Here is a 22,798-nt window from a genome sequence, read left to right as displayed (position 1 = left end):
TAAAACAAGTGAATCAATGAATCCTAACCCAAGTTCTATACTAGACACAGAATATTCTCTCAAGGATCTGTGAAATCCTCAAGACAAAACATACAGCACATTAATTCCCAAAATACATATTTTCCATACAGCATTTAGAGGTAGGAAGGAGAACAAAGTGGGAAGAGCTGAACAAAACCTGAGAGAAGTCCCTGAATCCAAATTCCTTCTTCTTTTTTTTTTTTTTTTTTTGAGATGAAGTCTCACTCTGTTACCAGGCTGGAGTGCAGTGGCGCAATCTCAGCTCACTGCAACCCCTACCCACCAGGTTCAAGCAATTCTGCCTCAGCCTCCCGAGTAGCTGGGACTACAGACATGCACCACCATACCTAGCTAATTTTTGTATTTTTAGTAGAGACGAGGTTTCACCATGTTGGCCAGGATGGTCTCAATCTCTTGACCTTGTGATCCACCTGCCTTGGCCTCCCAAAGTGATGGGATTACAGGTGTACGCCACCCCACCCTGCCCAAATTCCTTCTTATTACAGTCTAGGAATCAGTCTGACAGAAGTAAATCAATTCGCCCAATGTCATGTTTATTTATATCTGGAGAAGAATTAGAACAAAACCCTCAGGAAAGTGATATGCTTCCTACAAATCCATCCTTCTCTTGCCACCACCAATTTCACTTCCTCCTCCCAAGTGACAACTGACCTATTCACCAGATGATAAGATCTTCTCTTATAAGCACTCTGCCTTCAAAGAGGACCAAGATTAACAAACAAATCCAAAAACACTCTTCTTGACAATTTCAACCTTCTGTCCCTATAAGCATTTTACCAGGATCGTCAAAAAGTAAAGACCCACTTTGAGTCTGAACTCCATTCTTTTTCCATTTCCTGGAACAGTTGCTCTCAAGCAATGAAATCCCAAGAAGGATGAGAAAAAAACTAGCTTGGGAAGCCAAGAGCTTCGAGGTCATTAGCCTCAGAGCAGTAATGGTTGACTATATTCCTTTATGGTTCCTTTATCTTTAGTTCACTAAGGGCAAAGAGCAATTTTTTTTCTCTCTGATGTTTCTCAAGTGTTATCATCCTTGTAGGCCCATTATGGGGGCCTGATATGCTGGGAACTGCTGGTTATTTGGCCACTTACCATAAGGAATTATTACTACTGCACTTATGACAAATGGTGTCCCTGACTCCAGAAGGAAGACCACTCCAAAGGCAATGATGGTTGACTAAGTAAGCCCTTCAAGAAAATCATGTGAACTCAAACCCTGCTTAAAACTTCCTCATTTCATTTAGAATAGTAACTCTGGTCCTTCACATGGCCTCCTACCCCCTTCCTTCCCTCCATAGCCTGATACCAGCTCACCAGCCTTATTCTACTATGTTCTCTCGGAACCACTTACAATGGCCTGTCCACACCTCCAACGTCCCAAGTAAGCACTCTCTAATCTCAGGCCTTCAGTCCTTTTGCAATACTCAGCACCCTCTACCTTACCCTCAGACAACCTAGTTAATTTCTCTCCATCCTTCAGATCTCAGCTCAAACAACCCTTCAGAGAAATCTTCTCTGACCCCACAATCTGCATTTGGTGGTCACTGCTTTATATTTTTGGATTCTGAGTAATATTCTATCTGGAAAATGAAGACTGGTCTCAAAGCTCAAAAAAACTTTGACCATCACTGGCCAGTTTAAAAAAAAAAAATCCCTTAAGGCAAAACAATTCTGATATTTGCAGTATTTAATTTTTACTCTTTTTTTTTGAGATGGAGTCTCACTCTGTCACCCAGGCTGGAGTGCAGTGGCCGGATCTCAGCTCATTGCAAGCGCCGCCTCCCGGGTTTACGCCATTCTCCGGCCTCAGCCTCCCAGGTAGCTGGGACTACAGGTACCCGCCACCTCGCCCAGCCAGTTTTTCTGTATTTTTTAGTAGAGATGGGGTTTCACCGTGTTAGCTAGGATGGTCTCGATCTCCTGACCTCGTGATCCACCCGTCTCAGCCTCCCAAAGTGCTGGGATTACAGGCTTTAGCCACCACGCCCGGCCTAATTTCTACTCTTAACTATACTAATAAAAAATTCAATGTTATAGATTTTTGGAAGTGAACCCCAAATCCACTTGTTGGGGTCAATGTTCATTTATTTCAAACACTCCAAAAACAGATCAATACTTTTCAAACTGTAGCCACTTAGTACTCCTCCTTTCCCTGTGTTGGTTGCAATGAGTGACAGTTACAGAAAAGCAAAAAATGCACCAGGCTTAGAGTCAGACTCTAAGTCAGACCTTGCTACTAGCAGCTGCCTGACCGCAGGCAAATCCACTATCTTCTCTATGCCCAGTCACTGTAGAAAGAACAATGCTACTTCCTTAGAGAACTCAGGAGACAAACATCTTGAAGCCACTGTTTGCCTTCCACAGTTAACATTTTACATTTTTGCCTTATTATCTAATAATACTGGTCTCCTCACCCATTTGTGAACTCCATACAAGTAAGGGATTTTTAGTCTTTTTTCTCTATCACTGCATCCCCAGGGTCCAGTATAATGTCTGTCCTATATATAGTAAGCACTCAACGAAGAGTTTTTAAATAACTGGATTAAGAGACAGTGCAGTATGAAAATAGATTCTACCATCTCTGAGTATTAGTTTTGCTTTTTTTTCCAAGTGAGATGTTAATAATTCTTTGTAGAATTATTAACATATGATTAGTTACTATTCTTTCATAGAATTCAGCATTCACTGGGATCCAGTCGGTCATGGATATCCGTGGGTACTTAAGAGAAGTCTAGTCACTGAGTTTCATTTACTTATAGTGGCTTCATTCCTCTAGTATCACCAATTGTTCAAAAGAAGAACTGAGTTACAGAGTGTTGTGCAAATATCAACACTGTCCTTCCACACAAATGGAGAAACAATTCATATGGATGAGATGTTAGCAACAGCAACTTCATATAATAGCAAACATTATTTGTCTTTTCTGCATGTCAAAATAGTTTAATATTTTAACTGACTGATTTTCAATCAATAGTGTTGATTTTTCTTTGTTAAGTAAATTTATAATCATTTTACATGTAGTAAACTCACCTAATTCTCACCACCACAACCCCCTGAGTTAGGTACCATTATTATGCTTATTTGATGCAGAAGGAAACCTCACTGCATTTGTGGTTATAAAAATTGTGTACTTGGCTGGGCGTGGTGGCTCATGCCTGTAATCCCAGCACTTTGGGAGGCCAAGGCAGGCAGACCATTTGAGGTCAGGAGTTTGAGGCCAGCCTGACCAATATGGTGAAACCCTGTCTCTACTAAAAATACAAAAAAATTAGCCGGGCATGGTGGCACATGCCTGTTAGTCCCAGCTACTCGGGAGACTGAGGCAAGGAGAATCTCTTGAACCTGGGAGGCAGAGGTTGCAGTGAGCAGAGATAGCGCCACTGCACTCCAGCCTAGGCAACAGAGCAAGACTCCATTTCAGAGGAAAAAAAAATGTGTACTTAATATCTATCTAGCAGAAAACTAGTGTGTGCAAGGCACAGTTCTGGTATCCTATTTTAAATATGAGGTTTAACTCTCTTGCCAAGAAAAACAGATTTAAGTTAAAGAGGTTTTACAAGACTTGGTGTCTAAAGTTGAACTGTTTTTTCCCAAGCTTACCAGTTTGAGACTTGCTCTAATAGGATAAATCTTTCAACTGCAGGGAGTCTTCAGTAAAACACAGCACCCATCCCACCTAGTTAAGAATCCTGGCACTAGAAATCTATTTCACCCCACTCAGCAGGCTGCAGTACATAATTATTTTCATCTGGTTATAACACGAGGTAGTGAGTTTAATCTCTCAAAGCCTACAGGGATTGATTTTAGCAGTTTTAGAAATTGCCTCTCACGCTATGAATGTGCCTCACAGCAAGACGGTCCTGCTAATGGTTCCCAGATTAGGATCTGGAAGGACCAACGGCTTCCTCCTCTTCATAATTTCCTTTCCTTTGTGGGCCAAGTCTATGGTCATTCAAGGTATTCTCATGGCGCTGCTTTCAAAAACAATTTGTTCTGATTTAAATGAAGAATCAGAGGTCATTTTTTAAAGGTATAATCAATTATTACTGTAGCTGGAGTCTAATGAATGCATATATAAAGTAGACCATCAGAAACATATTCTTAGAAACATAAGGGATATATGAAAATTAAATAGAATCCCAAACAATAATATGGCCATGAACGTGAAGAAATCTCTAGTTTGTCTTGATTTTTAAAACTTTGGCCCAGCTCTTCCTTCCAGGAAAAAAAAAAAAAAAAAATCCTAGAAAACCCAGTTCAAGAATATATTTAATGTCTCCTTAATTCTTACTAAGTTCGACCCTACTCAATCAACCCTAATTTGTCCCAGGTTCTAAGTGAACCCTCCTCACCACACAAAGTCATCAGAAATGAAAAGAGGACACTCTGCTAATCACTAATTTTAAAGTGAAATTGCTACAAAGACTGGGACTAACAAATCCAATAAAGTAAAAATGATCTAATAATACTTTTTTTTTCAGTTTTTGGTGGAAGAACCTCAAAAAAAAAAAAGAAAGAAAAATATATATGCAAATTAAACTTCACTTCCTGCTTATAAAAGATTTAGAAAAGGCCCTTGGGCTGTCCACAGCATTGAGTGATAGCAGGCCACTTATATTAACAGTGACAACTACATGTCTAAAAGGTATTCAACTTACACACCTGGTTCAACATATGTTAGAATATTTTGGCTCTGCCAAAAAAAATTTTTTTGCCATACCATAAATTCTCTCCCCACTGTCCTGGTATCTCAGGTGGGAGACTACATAGGTAAGTTCTAAGAATCAAATTTTTATAAGCATAGAGAAGTAACAAAACACTTTCAAAATGCTGCTTTCTTTTCATGTTTTTGAACCCAAAAAGTGGACCCACAACAAAGACCTCAGTAATATAAACCTGAAACACTATGAAACATAATCTTAGAAAACCATAATTCTGGCCAGGCTTGGTGGCTCACGCCTGTAATCCCAGCACTTTGGGAGGCTGAGGCAGGTGGATCACGAGGTCAGGCATTCGAGACCAGCCTGGCCAACATAGTGAAACCCTGCCTCTACTAAAAATACAAAAATTAGCCCAGCGTAGTGGCGGGTGCCTGTAATCCCAGCTACTCAGGAGGCTGAGGCAGGAGAATCGCTTGAACCTGGCAGGCAAAGGTTGCAGGGAGCTGAGATTGCGCCAGTGCACTCCAGCCTGGCCGAGACTCCATTTCAAAAAAGAAAACCGTAATTCTACCAGACTGGGAAGTCCTTGGTAGACTGCCAGGTTCTTCCATCTCCAGCCTCGAAGTCAATGCCTGGTGAAGAGGAGGTTCTCAAATGATACTTGTAGAATGAGATAAAGAAAACCTCAGAATTATTTAAAGTACTTTCAAACATGTTATCACACTGTGATCCTCTGAAGGTATACAAGACAGGTATTCTTGAACCATTTCAAAGATGAGGAGCCCTAACTTCAGAGCTATCAAATTAGCCTGGTCTTAGGGATCCTAAGCTTTTCTATTACCATCAACTCTGCCTCAACATTTAAAAAGCTCAGGGTTTCCAGGAGGTGGAGGTTGCAGTGAGCCGAGATCGCGCCATTGCACTCCAGCTTGGGCAACAAGAGCGAAACTCTGTCTTAAAAAACAAAACAAGGCCGGGCGCGGTGGCTCAAGCCTGTAATCTCAGCACTTTGGGAGGCTGAGGCGGGCGGATCACGAGGTCAGGAGATCAAGACCATCCTGGCTAACATGGTGAAACCCCGTCTCTACTAAAAAATACAAAAAACTAGCCGGGCGAGGTGGCGGGTGCCTGTAGTCCCAGCTACTCGGGAGGCTGAGGCAGGAGAATGGCGTGAACCCGGGAGGCGGAGCTTGCAGTGAGCTGAGATCCGGCCACTGCACTCCAGCCTGGGCGACAGAGCAAGACTCCGTCTAAAAAATAAAAAAACTCAGAGTTACTACTCTTTCACTTCTGCCCTGCTTTCTGTATTTTATGATACCTGGCATAAAAACGCCAAAAGGAAAATGTATGTAACCAGATCACTCAGATGCCTACAAGATCACTACTGCCCTTTGGAGCTCTATCCAAGTCTGATGGCTCAGGCTACCAGGTATTTAGGTCTACTTAAATAAGGCATACACAACGCAATACTTACACTGCACGTAAGTTTCAACCTACCACATATATTTAACCAAAAATGTTTCTTTGGAATTTTTTTTCATGTGCAGATCCATACTGACAGTTTAACTCTAGATAGACTTTTACAGGTAAAACAAAGCAGGCCCGGCATAGTGGCTCACGCCTGTAATCCCAGCACTTTGGGAGGCCGAGGCGGGTAGATCACTTGTGGTCAGGAGTTCGAGACCAGCCTGGCCAACATAGCAAAACCCCATCTCTGACTAAAAGAACAAAAATTAGCCAGGCGTGGTGGTGTGCGCCTCCCAGCTACCTGGGAGGCTGAAGCAGCAGAATTGCTTGAACCTGGGAGGCAGAGGTTACAGTGAGCCAAAATCATGCTGCTGTACTCCAGCCTGGGCAACAGAGCAAGACACTGTCTCAAAAAATTAAAAAAAAAAAAAAAGCAAAGAAATGCGAGTCGTGCCAGGCGCGGTGGCTCACGCCTGTTATCCCAGCACTTTGGGAGGCCAAGGCAGGGGGGAATCACCTGAGGTCAGGACTTCGAGATCAGCTTGACTAACATGGAGAGACCCCGTCTCTACTAAAAAGAAAAAATACAAAATTAGCTGGGCGTGGTGGCACATGCCTGTAATTCCAGCTACACGGGAGGCTGAGAGAGGAGAATCACTTGAACCCCGGAAGCGGAGGATGCGGTGAGCCAAAAGCACTCCAGCCTGGGCAACAAGAGTGAAACTCCGTCTTAAAAAAAAAAAAAAGAAAAGAAAGAAAGACGAGTTGTTACCTCAAATTTTTTAGGTTCTGTGGATTTCACTGTAAAAACTGATCACCATAGAATCACATCACACTACCACATATGAACTCCAGAATGGTAAATCCAGTGTTTTCAGATTCCCCAACTTAGACTTCAAATTAGACATGATCTTCACCTGGTAGCTCACAGTTGCTCTTAGGTAAAACTGTATTTCAACTATGGATTCAACATTATTTATAGAGTATTTACTGTATTCCTGGCTTATGCTAGGTTTGGTGATTCAAATATGAATAAAACATGACTCTTCACCCATGGGAAGGACAACATTAATAGTACTTGAGAAAGATACAAAGAAATACAAAAAGGCTATTGTATTGGTCTATGTGTGCCACAGATGTGGTTGCTACATACAGTTTCTTAAGAAACACACATGAAAGAAAACTACTAATTTCACTGGTCAGTAGAGGTGAGCTAACAGAAGTTAGCTCTTACATAATTCCTCCTTGCAGAAAGAGCTGATACATAAAAGTTCCTAACAGAGTTCCCAACATAGTGGATTAAATTGTTAACAACTCTGAATAATTTTCTCAGATAACAGACATTAGAAACTTAAGGATTCTTTTCCTTAAAAGTGAAGCAATGATTCTCTAATAGTTTGTATATAATATACATATCTGAAAGTAATCTTAGTTGCTTTCAATACTGCTGAACCAATCACAACTAGCACTTGTTGCTAAGGTTATGCATCTTTTAATGCCCTGTTTATATTGTGCTATGTATCAACATGGTAAAAGTTACACGCCATCACACATTTTGTGCCAGTCTTCCTGCTTTGTAGTACTAAAATAGTGCCCAAATTACTAGTTTTGAAAGCTATCCTAGAATAGAAATAAAATGCTCTACACCAAATATTAAGCAATGATAAACATTTAATTAACTGTGGCTCATTAGATGACTACCTATCTGAAGGGACCTATTACGTTTGACGCACACAGACCTGCAGGTGAGAAGATAACCCCATGTGAGTCTAAAGCATGCTGTGCACTCTTTAGCTCTTGGACCAACCACTTCATTCCTTCTTAGGCGCCATTACTATGTGCCCCTTAGGCATCCAGTTCTATAGCATGTAATTCTCTCCCAAAACTGGAAGCACACTGGCTTTCAGTCAGAAAAATTAAAGGCTGATTAGAAGATCCTCTCAACCTTACAGCCAAGAAAAATTTAATTTCCGATATATAAACTGAATTGGAAAGGATTTTTACAAATGATTTGTCAACCGATGTGGTGCATGCACCTACGTACAAACATGCACGCCTGCAAGCACACACCCACTACCACCCCATGACAGTTACCAGAAACTGCTAAACTAATTCCAGAACTCCTTCCAATGACCCAAGGCACAGTTGCAGGGTTCTCTTCTCAATGGCCTTTACCAATCTATCAATATTGATAAGAGCTGAAACCTGTTTTCCATCTTTAACTTACTCTATTCTTCAGATAAAGAGGTCTAAAGAAGTACCAAAGAAGTTACAAAGATCAAACAGGTAGTCAGTGACAGAGTCTGGGTTAGAAAAAATCCAGACCTTGTACCTTCTGGTCCATACCACAGAGTCTATCTGCAATGTTTATCACATACCCACTAAATCTTACTATTCCTTAATTTATCTGTGTCCTAATCATTTAACTTCTTACCATCTCATTTTGGCAGCCACATATGCTCCTCTCCTTTTTGCTTTTACAGAATCCAATGCCCCTGGCTTAAAAGGGGAGAGAACTTACTACCATTTCATATCCATAGGGTTAATGAATGCCCATAGTTAACATGGCATCCTCCCTTAAGCCATTAGCTGTCACTCAAAAGTTCACTCTAAAGCTTGATGTTTGCTTCTGCTCAGAAGTATTTATTCACCCTATCACAAGTGTTTTTCCTTTAATGTCACAATGGCAAAATACCACCGTGGTTGTATGCCTTTCCAAATACGCACATCTGTGACAAACACTATACAGTTTTGTCACTAAGACTAAAGAACTTAAATGGTAAGATATACCAAAAGCAAAAAAGAATTACCAGGTCAAGGGACTGGGTAAAACTGGTATTCCTATGCTTGTTACCTGCCACAGAAACCAAGTACAATGTTTATAAACCTGACACCAAATAAACATTTCAATCATAGTTAATTCAGCAGTTCTACTGTCAAATGAGCCTACAGCTGCTCATCAGAAAAGGGTTACCACATGAATGCACTCAGATTGGAAAATACCTTCATTACTCTTTAAATACCAGAACAGATTTTGGCCGCTTCACAATAAACAGGCCTAACTGTAGATAATATATATAACAAAATCAGCTTTTTTGACTGAAATCCCACCAGTTCCACCACTGTAACCTCAGCTAGGGTAATTAATATTTTCGTTGTTCTTTCGATTTCACATTTGAACACTGTAGTTCTCTACTTCATGGGCAGAAATGACCTAATGGGCAATGTTCTAGGCAAATTTTTAAAAAAGGTCATAAATTAATGGGCAAAAGAGTCCTTTCTTTAAACAACACATAAGCAAACCTGAATGACATCCACCATTTTAATGGGTTTTTGTCAGGCACTGTGCTGACCCTTACCCAAACTATGTCTTATTGAATCCTCATTCCAACCCTAAGCAATGACAGTTATTACCCTCCATATTTAAAAATCAGGAAATCCAGGCTTCAAGAAATTCTGTCCCTTGTCAAACTTCCCACAGCACAGTTGGGATTCAAACCCAGGCCGTTCTGACTCCGATGCTTTCTATACCTTCACAGACTATGCTACTTCCACTACACTATCAATACTTAAAAATCATTTGTAAAAGTATTGTGAGGCCATGAGAACCGTAACTAATTATTCCTCAAAATGTAGATATCCTGGCCGAACAGTATGTCCACAATCAAACTATCACATCATCAAAAGCTAGTCAAACCCAGGGCATAAGGTGTGTGGGGGTCATTTAAGATAACAATGGAACCCTTATGATCCTTGAGTGGTTTCACCGCACTGTGGTATTCACCATGCCTTCTTATAAAATCTAAAATACAAAGTTTGAAAATATTTAAACAATGAAAATAAAATATGTTAAAAAAAGATAAAATACTTCAAAATAAAAGATTAATCCATGAAAAGAGCTGCATGCATGATGGCTGCCCATTGCAAAAGATGTATTTCCCAAGCCTATGTCTGCAAGACATTATTATCAATTTTTTTTTTTTTTTTTTGAGACAGTCTCACTCTTCTTGCCCAAGGCTGGAGTGCAATGGCACAATCTGGGCTCACTGCAACCTCCCCCTCCCGAGTTCAAGTGATTCTCCCGCCTCCGCCTCCCAAGTAGCTAGGACTACAGGCATGCACTACCACGTGCAGCTAATTTTCTATTTTTAGTAGAGACAAGGTTTCACCATTTTGGTCAGGCTGGTCTCGAACTCCTGACCTCAGATGATCCACCTGCCTCGGCCTCCCAAAGTGCTGGGATTACAGGCGTGAGCCACACATCCATCCTGCAAGATATTACTTAATGCACATATTTTTTGGAGTTTTGAAGCTGTTTTGCCTTATGTTATTTTTACATATGAACCTCCACTATGATTTTTATTATCTTGCAAACTGTTGATCTACCAAACTAGTAAGAGAAATTGACATAGAAAAGATGCTGGCATCAGAATTTCCAAAATAGTTCACGTAGTGTAAGTATGATACTTTCTGTTCCTATGATAGGAAAAAGAAACTAATGGGTGTTTGGCACTTGCATTAAACATACCATGCTAGGAACTGTCATATATGTCATCTCAGAAATACTCCAGCATAAATATTATTATACCTACTTTATAGAAAACAGTGGGTCAAAAAGTAAAAGATGCTAAGGGCTGGGGAGGGGGAATGGAGGATTTACTGTTGAATATAGTGTTTCTCTGTGGAGGGATAAAAGTGTTCTAGAATTAAATACTGTGATATTTCCACAACCTTGTGGGTATACTAAAAACCAGTGACTATATACTTTAAAATGGTGAATTTTATCTCAATTTTAAAAACTGAACAATCATGGTAAACATTAACATTTGGGAAATCTGGTTAAAGGATATATAGGAATTCATTGTTTTTTTTTTTGTTTTTTTTTGTTTTTTTTTTTTGCTGATTCTTGTGTAAGCCTGAACTTACTTGATTTTTGTTTGGTTTTGTTTTGTTTTTTGGAGTCTCTTTCTGTGCAATCTTGCTGCAGTGCAATTTCAGCTCACTGCAATCTCCGTCTCCTAGATTCAAGTAATTCTCCTGCATCAGCCTCCCAAGTAGCTGGAATTACAGGTGTACACCATCACACCCAACTAATTTTTGTATTTTCAGTACAGACGGGGTTTTGTCATGTTGGCCAGGCTGGACTCAAACTCATAACCTCAAGTGAAGGCCTGAATTTATTTCAAATTTAATGAAACAACAATATGAATATATTTAACAGTACTGAACTGTACACTTTAAAAAGTTGAGGGTAAATCTTACGTGTTTTTTTTTACCATAATTAAAAATGGATTTGACAGACAGATAATTGACTGAGAGAGAGACAAATTTGCCTAAGATTCTACCATAGTCAGTAGCAGAATCAGTATTCAAATTCAGGTCTTTACAACTCCAAAGCCAATACTCTTTCTCATAAGCCCAAAAAGGGCAGGGTTATAATTCTGTTTGTACTGGATAGTACTGAGATGTCATTTATGGTCGTTCAAAAGGTGTACACTAAGATACATTCCTTTCTTGTGTGTGAGACGGAGTCTTGCTCTGTCGCCTAGGCTGGAGTGCAGTAGCACAATCTCAGCTTACTGCAAGCTCCGCCTCCTGGGCTCAAGCCTCAGCCTCCCCTGCCTCAGCCTCAGAGTAACTGGGATTACAGGCGCACACTACCACACCCAGCTAATTTCCCTATTTTTAGTAGAGATGGGGTTTTGCCATGTTGGCCAGGCTGGTCTCAAACTCCTGACCTCAAGTGATCCACCCGCTTTGGCCTCCTGAGGTACTGGGATTACAGGCGTGAGCCACTATGCCCAGCCTACATTTTCTTAAGCTCTTTTTTTATAAATGAAAACTCTATTATCAAGTAAATGGGTTTTAGTAAATGTTTCTGAGCTACTTTAGGTTTACTATGTAAGACTACAAATGTGCGTGGAAGGAGAAGAGGTTTAGATACTATGCTTTTCATCAAACAGTTACTCCCAACTGAATATTATTCAAAAACAAGCAGAATTCATGTTAGAATTCAAGCAGAAATTCACGTTAGAATTTTTCTTCCAAGTCAAAATGCCATAACTGATAGTGCCATGAGTGTGCAATGAGTATGTGAAATATTTGTCGTTATCAAATTCTGGTTTCTACTCTAAGTTTTTGTTGTTGTTGTTGTTCATTTAAAAATCTTTTGGCCAGGCAGGGTTGCTCACACCTATGAAGTAGGAGGATCGCTCGAGGCTAGGAGTTCAAGACCAGCCTGGGTAACATAGTGAGTCACCATCTCTACAAAAAAATAATAATAAATCTTGTAAGAGTTTAGCAATTTCTCATAAGTTTCTTTTTACATTACAAAAAAAAATTACAGATAGGAGTTTCAACACACATTTTAAGTGCTAGTTTACCAATCACTGACACAAAATCTGATGGGCGTTTGCATAGATGGGTATATTTGGTTTTGAAATGGGGACTTATGACTAAATACCATTAATATGCCAACTGCATAAAATATCCATATGCCTTTACAAATCATGTTTACTTAAAAAATTAAGAAGCAGAATTCAGTGTTCCATTTGCTAATCTGCAATCAAGTACACACCTTAAAAAAATATACATTTCCTTAAAAAAAAAAAAAAGATGTCAGGTAGTAATTCTAGGGGTGGGAGCAAGAGTAATAAAGAGTAATATTTTTACAAGTATTTTTCCTTTTTTTTTTTTTTTATTTGAGACAGAGTCTCGCTCTGTCACCCAGGCTGGAGTACAGTGGCACACTCTCAGTTCACTGCAACCTCCGCCTACCAGGTTCAAGTGATTCTTCCTGCCTCAGCCTCCCAAGTAGCTGCGATTAAATAGGCACAAGCCACCACACCTGGCTAATGTTTCTATTTTTAGTAGAGATTGGTTTTCGCCATGTTGGCCAGGTTGGTCTCAAACTCCTGACCTCAGGTGATCCACCCGCCTCGGCCTCCCAAAGTGCTGGGATTACAGGCATGAGCCACTGCACCCAGCCATTTTTCATTTTTTTTATCAATAACTATCCGGTCTTTTCCAGGAAAGGTATTATAGATATCTGGGGCAGAACAACTCATCACTGTATGTAAATTACTCTGCCATCCTGATGCTGCAGTGTCCTTGACCCACTAAATAGCAGGAGGCAGCCCCCCAATTCAGTCATTTGTGAAAAAAAAACATCACCCGAGATTTCCAAACACACTGTGTAGGTAGCAGCACTTCCAGGTTCAACACCCAAACAAGCCTTAACACCTTCCACCTGTTAGTATTTCACTGTGAACTGATGAGTAGGAAGTTCCTATCAGTCAGGCTGGGGGCCAACCCTCCCAGGCACTGCCAGGATGCCCCATGTTTTGAAATAACTTTCTTTTGGCGTCCTATCAGCATAAATTCGGATTTCTATCATGTTATTCTTAAAACCAAACATACCTGCATTCATTTGACTGACACCATGAAAACTCTAAGAGAAATGGCATTTTTTTAAATGGAGGGACCTTTTAATTATTCAACACCAGCTTTTTACAGTTACAGTCCTCAGAAGTCACATGGCCTAGACCATGGAGCTTCTCAAATGCAACAAGTCATAATATACACATTAGAAAGAAACCACTGGTAGTTCGGTTTTTAAAATAGGAAAATTATACCAGGAATCCAAGCCCCATGTTCCAGAACACAAAATGTTCAAGTTCAATGCCTCTGCGTACTTAAGTTACCATATGACAGAAACAATGCAGAATTTATAAAAACTAATTTAGTATAAAATTAAAAAGACCTAAGTTTGAAATACAGTTTTGGTGAATTTCTAACTATAAAAAAATGAAAGAAAAGATCCTTCAAAGTAATACATTAACTTAATAAGAGGAAAGAAAAATCCAGCATTTTCAGTGTTAAATTCTAAACCATTATCAGTAACAGAATTGTACAATCTTTTCACTATTTCCTTAGCAACCAAAAGGTCTGTTCATTAATAAGAAAAGTCATTGTATTTCTCACTTTGAAAAATATTTGTCACCAATTCTGTGGTATATTCTTTCCCAAGTTCTGACTATTATCGTGTAAGTCCACCACGCAACACAGCACAGCGCTAAATACCACAATCTATCACCAGCACTAACTGCTCCCAGTCCTAAGACTTTAATTTCAACAAGGCTGCAGCTCAGAAACTGAAGACTGGTAGGGTTTCTCTTCCAGCAGGCATGGACAAGGACCACATATTTTCCTACATGCTGGTGCATATGAGAAACTGTTTGCCGCCCCAGTCATAAGCATATCTAAGACAGGATTTCTAAGTTCGTGAAAATTCTACAATACACTTTTACAAAAGAAGTCCCAAATTATTTTAGACCAATCCTTGAAGAGTAAGTGACCAAAGCACCAGCAGGTTTTCCATAAGCCACAATCTTTTGAAAACTTTGAGTAAAAAGAAATCCTATAAAATTTTGGTATCACAGCACTAGACCATTGATTTCCAATTCACAGATGAAATATCTCCGTCAAAACTGCAAAGGCAGTCAGTATTAGTGTCTAATTACTGGTATAGCGAGATATGCTTTGAAAACACCCAAAACTTTTCTTCCCTGAAAGCACACTATTTCTGCAAAACACAAAGTAGTTAATATATTTAAAATAGTAGTATCTGTTCACAATGTCAAGTTGCTGCATGGTAGAAAACAATCTCTATAGCAGGTCCTCAAGATAAAACTAAATGTGAAGATGTATGCTGCGGTAGGTCTACTTTCCAATTACTAGAAGTAAGCATACAAGAGATATAATTAGTTATGACACTAGGACAGGCATACATGTTTCAACACACACGCAGCTCAGAACAAAATTTTTGGCACTATATGACAGAGAACTTAAACCAAAGACTCAAAGAAAGGTTATGGAGTGTGTGTCTTTTTTTTTATTATTTATTTAAAACTTGCCACATCAAATTATCTTTTTTACGTTTTAAGCATATTTTGATTTGTTTAAACATCTCTCTAAAGATTTCTCGGGGGGGCGGGGAGAAACAAACAACCCTGCAGCTTTCATTGAGCCTACAATACAAATTAAGAAAGTTGACTTTATAAAATTCATTTGGTTAAAAAAGAAAAAAGTATTGACCAAACACATTTAGGAAATTTTGACGTGCTAGTCACAGGTTTCTCAAGCAGGAATAGAACATTGAATTCTAAGACTAAAATATACAAGGTAGTGTAACTTAATTTTGACAACTGAAAGCTTGTCCAAGATATATCTAGATACCCCAAAACCATAACCATTGAGCAAGGCTTTAAAAACTAAAACACAAAACTATTAAATAAATTCACTAGTAAATCATGATCCAGTTAGGATCATTTATTCCTTAATAAAGACAGAAAAATGAAAAGACCATAAAGATATACCTGAGAATCTACAGAGCAGCATATGAGGTAGATGTGTAAACAGTTCATTAAAATAAAGTGTGATTAAGCTCATATGAATCACGAATTCAGGAAGCTGGAGAGACAGATTACATAAATACATAAAAAACTGAAATCCTGTAAGAAACTTCTGTGTTCAATCCCAAAAGACTGAAACAACAAATATTCCAAAGCATCACTTTTCTAAGTCTCTGTTCAAAGTAAATGAAATCTATGATGCAGTAGCTTATGAAATCACAGCAAAATTCAAACTCTTAAGATATTCTAATTAGGAAACACCCAATATTAATAAATACTGCCTTTTCCCTTAGTATCTTATCAAATATAAATTTCTTTTGCTGAGAAAATTAACCTAAAAACAAATTTTAAGTTAGAAAGGTCCAAAATATCAAGGTAAAGAGAAGGCACCAAAAAAAGGAGGCAGACTTCAAGTCTGACAGCTTCCATCTCCCAAGTCATATACTCAATCTACAAATGAAATTCCATCGATGAAGTCAGGTGTAGTGACGAGGAGTTATTGTGAACGGGTGTTGGAAACATAAAGCTTGTAATTAAGTGCATTCTTGAGTATAATAATCCACCCTGGAACAAGATGAAGCATTCAGAACCTATCCAATGCAAAGCAGCTAGATGTTATACTCCCACAGGAGTTACAGTATGTGACAATGAATTATGCATCAAATCCCATCTTATGAGCCAAACGGTCCATGAAGACAGCACAAACAGTCCCTCCAAAGACAGTGTTAATTATGCCCTCAGGTTTTGGTCCAGCAGAACTTTACATTTTAAAACAGGGTCTGATAAGGACCCTCTCTACCTTCACAGAACAATGTAGGAAATCTAGCATATTAGTTATCTAAAAGACTTTGGGATTTAGTTAAAAGAAAGCACCCAGGAGATTTCAACTAACACGAGAAAAGTTTGACCCTCAAGTTTACAGGCTGAGCATGCTAAATCCAAAAATCATAAAATACTCTAAAATCCCACGCTTTTTGAGTACCAACATGTCCTAAGTGGAAAATTCCACACCTGACACCATTGCTTTCTGATGTCCACATACACAAACTTTGATTCAGGCATAAAATATATCATACAACATTACCTCCAGGCTATGTGCATAAAGTATATAAGAAAAACAAATGAATTTCATGTTTAGACTTAGGTCCTATCCCTGAGATATCCCACTAAGTACATGCAAATATTCTAAAATCTGAATAAATCTGAATTTTGGTCCCAAGCAGGTCGAATACCAGAGGCTCAACCTGTATGTCCAACATAGGTTGTTCTAGCTTTCTTTTAAATGAGAAAGTTCCAGAGTTTCAGACAGCCCCAGAGAGGAATGGAGAAACAAATGTAAAATTAGCTTTCCTGGAGTCAAATTTATTTCTTTTTACTTCCCGAACTCTCATTGCCCCCCAAAAAAATCTATAAACTATCTAGAGTCTGACTTCACAAAGCAGACTGAATTTTCAGAATTGCTGGTTGTATTTTTAACAATAAAATGATTCCTAGATCTGCAGATTCCATGCAAAAGAAGTTTTTTTTTTTTTTTTTGAGATGGTGTCTCACTCTGTCGCCCAGGCTGGAGTACGGTGGCGCAATCTCGGCTCACTACAACCTCCACCTCCCAAGTTGAAGCGATTCTCCTGCCTCAGCCTCCAAAGTAGCTGAGATTACAGGCGCACACCACCATGCCTGACTAATTTTTGTATTTTTAGTAGAGATGGGGTTTCACCATGTTGGCCAGGCTGGTCTCGAACTCCTGACTTCAAGTGACCCATTTGCCTCTGCCTCCCAAAGTGCTGGCACTATAGGTGTGAGCACCTGGCCCCATGCAACATTTGCATTTTATACTGTGAAGAAGAGGTTGTATACGAATTGGAAGAAATTCAATAACACAGATTTTTCCAAAGCACTAACTAATGCTTTTCTTAATTGATAACCAAGAAGTCAACATAAAGAAACCGATTAGTATTACCTCAAACCATAACTTGCTGGAATCCAAAAACAAACCTTAAAGTACAAAAAAATAAAGTGCTAACTAACGCTTTTCTTAATTGATAACCAAGAAGTCAACATAAAGAAACCGATTAGTATTACCTCAAACCACAACTTGCTGGAATTCAAAAACAAACCTTAAAGTACAAAAAAATAAAATCACATTCCTCTTTGGCAACTACTTTTTCCTTTGACTTTTGTCAAAGACCAGTATGAATAAGACTGTCCTACAAATAGTGTTATATGCACAGATTTGTACTTCACTAGCTTTCTGATGTCTAATGTCACTAGTATTTGTTTATGCCCTCCACACACAGATTTGCTCAACTAAAAAAACAGACAAGGTAGGTTATGTGTCAGCCTCTCTAATTTCTAACCTAAGAGCGATATATAAAACCATTTTGTATCATGAAGCACTCATGCAGTCTCACATCTTAGTTAAAACTTTTCTTGATATCCTTTGCCTTTAGAAGCCTTCTCAGGCTCCAAAATTTTACTTAGAAGAGAAAAAATTCACTCTGTAGTAGAATTTATCAGGTACTTACCACATAGAGCTGGCTACAAAGGGCTACAAAATAACAACACACTTTGGTCAGTGGAAAGACATTTATAAGCATGCATGTATGGTATGCATGAATCTATAAATGCACAAAATATGATACCAATTCTTATACAGTGAAATGGCTTTTTATAGATTTAAAGAAGACCCATAACTAGTGGGGGGAAAGAATCAATGTCAAAATTATCACCTTAAGACACTGTACTTCTTCCAACAATGTTGGAAGATGTTCCAACAATGTTGTTCAAAATATTTCTAGAACTCATCATCTGTAAATACTTCTAGTGCCAACTTGTAAACTATAGTGAAAAATCAGTTTTGTCTTTTTTTACAATCAAAAATAGGCTGGGGGTGGTGGCCCATGCCTGTAATTCCACCACTGTGGAAGGTGAAGGTGGAAGGATCACTTGAGTCCAGGAGTTGCGATGCTAGCCTGAACAATACCTCAGGAAGCTGAGATAGGGAGATCGCTTGAGTCCAAGAGTTCAAGGCTGCAGTGAGTTAGTATTGCATCACTGCACTCCAGTCAGGGTGACAGAGGGAGACTCTGTTTCTAAAAAATAAAAAATAAATCAAAAATAGAATTATCTTGTTTTATCACCCACCAAGTAAGTTCATTAGGCTTAACACCAAAAGACTTTTGAAGATTCAGAAAATCAAAGCTTATGATATAGAAGATTTGCTAACACCAAAGATGCTTAGAAGAACTAGACACAGGCTGTCTGAAATCAATGTCAAATGAAGAGCTCCAAAACCATTTTAAGCTATGACACCATCACTGCATCATCTTCTAGGGTGACTATTTTACAAATAATAATACTTATTTGTAACTGTTTATTTGTGGTTTTCAAATTCCCTTAGTGTATTCATTAGGATAGTAATTATTTCAATGTTTCATTCAAATTTATTAATCCTGTCAAACACTTTAATAAAATAAGTTCCTCAAATGTTATAAAATTTCATTTCACTTAAAAAGTATTTAAACTCAGTACAGTGGTTGGGTGCAGTGGCTCATGCCCATAATCCCAGCACTCTGGGAGGCCGAGGGAGGAGGATTGCTTGAGACCAGGAGTGTGAAACCAACCTGGGCAGCATAGTGAGACCCTGTCTCTACAAAAAAAAAAAAAGTTAGCCAGCCATGATGGTTCATGCCTGTAGTCCCAGCTACTCAGGAGGCTTGAGGCAGCAGGATTGCTGGAGCCCAGGAGGTCAAGGCTACAGCAAGCCATGATCATGCCACTACACTCTAGCCTGGGTGACAGAGTGAGACCCTGTCTCAAAAAAATAAAAATAAAATGAAAACCTAACTTTCTTCCAAATTCTAAGCATACCATTTCCTTATTTTCCTGTGTCTTGAAAATCACATATAATTATAAAACAGTACTGTAAAACTTGTCATAGCAGTGAATTCTATGGTATGCAAATTATATCTCAATAAAACTGTTTTTAAAAACTTAAGTCACAGAAACCCAAAGAACCCATTAAGCATCATTAACAAGCCTGAACTATTAAAAATGAAGGAAAAAGTTATTCAAAGATTAATCAAAAGCCCAGATCACGCCAAAACAGACCAATCAAGTAATAATTTTTCAGTCACTGAAAGAGCTCACATACCTCTCACACATATGTTAGCACAGGTACGAAGGACCCCAATACAGGTATACTTTGAACTGAAGAGACTTGTAAATTCCACCAGAGAATGAATATTAAAGAAAATATACAGATATACACATTCATGCTGAATATCATATATAATATTTCACTTTCAACTCAACATGAGATGTGTGATCTTTTGAATAGTGGGAACAGATTTTACACTCTCACCAGCAGTCACACTGCCTTATTACGCAAAAGCACAAACTCTGTAAAATAGCCTGACTACAGAGATATATTTTGCTTTAAACCAAGTTAACCATCCTGTCCAGATCATGCTCTATCCAGTCTCAATTTTTTTGACAGCACAATGTTTCCCTTATATATATATAATGCACACTATGAAACACAAAAATAGTGAACAAGAAAAATCAAATTTCTAATATATTTTCCCCCACATGGTAAAGGATGATTTCTGCACACCCCTTGGAGTGTTTACATCTATCCTGGAAAACCACTGTTCCAACTGAGCTAAGCAGAAGCAGCTGAGAAAAGTCCAGCAGCAGATGCCATAAATAACTCTCAATGGTTATAATAACTAAGACTTGATAACTATTGATAAAGAATCAGTTCATGTTCACAAGGACAATCATATGTGAGATATTCATCCATTCATTCATTCAATAAGTATTTGTTGAGTGTTGCTACAGGTAACGAAAATGTAGAAATTAGTAAGACAAAGGACCCTGTTCTTATGGGGCTTCATGGTGGTGGGAAGATAAACTACACATAAACAAAAAAATTAAATATACTTCCAAGTGGCAGTAAGTGCTACAAAGAAAAAAATCAGGGCAAGAGACCAAAGAAACATACACTGATAGGGACACAGCAGGGAAGGTTGACAGGAAGGTCTCTTTGAAGGACTGACATTCCAGAGACTCTAGTGAAATGCGGGAGGAAGCCCTGCAAAAGTGTGAAAAAAGAACCTTACAGGCAGAGAAAAACCCCATGCAAAGGGCTGAGGTAGGTACCAGCTTAGCAAAGTTCTATGGCCTGTGGAAAATCAGCAAGGCGGAGTAGAGGGAGCAATGGCAGGAAACAGCGTCAGAGCTGGGCTAGGTCGCAAGCATTACATGTCCCTTTCAGTGATGGTAAGGAGTTGGGATTTCACTGCAGGTGCGATAAGAAGCCACTGGAAGGTTGTGAGATAAGAAGTGATCCACCTGTGGAAAGTCTTCAAGGAGTAGTGGGAGGAGAGAGGCAAGGGTAGAAGCACTAGGCCACTTAGAAGATACAATATTCCAGGCAGGCCGGGCGTGGTGGCTCAAGCCTGTAATCCCAGCACTTTGGGAGGCCGAGACGGGCGGATCACGAGGTCAGGAGATCGAGACCACCCTGGCTAATACGGTGAAACCCCGTCTCTAATAGAAAATACAAAAAACTAGCCGGGCGACGAGGCGGGCGCCTGTAGTCCCAGCTACTCGGGAGGCTGAGACAGGAGAATGGCGTGAACCCGGGAGGCGGAGCTTGCAGTGAGCTGAGATCCCGCCACTGCGCTCCAGCCTGGGCGGCAGAGCAAGACTCCATCTCAAAAAAAAAAAAAAAATATTCCAGGCAGGGTACAGTGTGGCTCACGCCTGTAATCCCAGCACTTTAAGAGGCCCAGGCAGGCGGATCACTTAAGGTCAGGAGTTCATGACCAGCCTGGCCAACGTGGCAAAACTCCATCTCTACAAAAAACTAGCTGGCCGTGGTGGCATGCAGCTGTAGGCCCAGTTAGCCAGGAGGCTAACGTGGGAGGATCACCTGAGCCCAGGGAGGTCGAGGCTGCAGTGAGCCATGATCATGCCACTACACTCCAGCCTGAGTGATGGGACTGAGACCCTGTCTCAAAAAAAAAAAAAGATTATAATGACGCTCATTTTAACTAGCCCTTTGATTTTCAACGTAACTTTCTAATTACATTTTAATCCAAGTTCTATATTTCCTGTGCAATTTCTCCATTCTCTCCAACACCTCCCCCTCCATTCTCTCCAACACCTCCCCCTCCATTCTCTCCAACACCTCCCCTCACTTTATTTTCATTTCAGATACATCTTCAAATTTAAAATTTGCAGCTGGGCGCTGTGGTTCGCGCCGGTAATCCCACCACTTTAGGAGGCTGAGATGGGTCAATCTCTTGAGGTCAGGAGTTCAAGACCAGCCTGGCCAACATGGTGAAACCCCGTCTGTACTAAAACTACAAAAATTAGCTGGACATGGTAATGCATGTCTGTAATCTCAGCTATTCGGGAGGCTGAGGCAGAAGAATTGCTTGAATCTGGGAGGCGGAGATTGCAGTGAGCCAAGATTGAGCCACTGCACTCCGGCCTGAGCAACAGAGGGAGACTCTGTCTCAAAAAAAAATTAAAATTAAAATTAAACTTTGGAGTTTATTAAGCTCTGTGGGTTTAAATAATAAAATTCTCACATTACATGCTTGTACTAGGACTGCTCACATGTCGCCTGAACTTAAGGATATAAGGATAAAAGTCAGACTGCAGCCTAAGGAAACCAGGACGGCAGGCTGCTTCCTGGACCACCAACTTCTGTCCTGCTGCCTAATATCGAATGGATGTTTGTTCAGTGTCTTTCCTTTCTACTTACTCTTCCCATAACAAATTATTCTTGATGTTAAAGTGTTTTAAAAGGAAGGAAAGATTGAAAGGTAAAAAAAATGACACTAATTGGGAAGCTGCTAGAATTAACCAATGTGAAGTTAAAGGTACAGCCAGCTTTAATTTTCTGGTCCATATAATAACACCACAAATAGATGCTGAGCATCACACAATGCTAAGAATTACTAAGAATCTTTAAAACCAGACTGGGTGCGGTGGCTCATGCCTGTAATCTCAGCACTTGGGAGGCCAAGGCAGGCAGATCACGAGGTCAGGAGATTGAGACCACATTGCCGGACGCCTGTAGTCCCAACTACTTGGGAGGCTGAGGCAGGAGAATGGCGTGAACCCAGGCGGTGGAGCTTGCAGTGAGCCGAGATCGCGTCACTGCACTCCAGCCTGGGCGACACAGCGAGACGTCTCAAA

General features: G+C 39.6%; 1 protein-coding gene across 2 annotated transcripts in view; it reads right to left on the bottom strand.

The window, feature by feature from the left end:
- Positions 1–22,798, bottom strand: part of BNC2 (basonuclin 2) — a 457,144-nt gene that overhangs the window by 417,826 nt on the left and 16,520 nt on the right. The window lies entirely within an intron of this gene.

This window comes from Piliocolobus tephrosceles, chromosome 14 (assembly GCF_002776525.5).
Source record: "Piliocolobus tephrosceles isolate RC106 chromosome 14, ASM277652v3, whole genome shotgun sequence".
Taxonomy (NCBI): Eukaryota; Metazoa; Chordata; class Mammalia; order Primates; family Cercopithecidae; genus Piliocolobus; species Piliocolobus tephrosceles.
The sequence above is the reverse complement of the archived record's forward strand: the minus strand, read 5'-3'. Positions and strand labels throughout refer to the sequence as shown.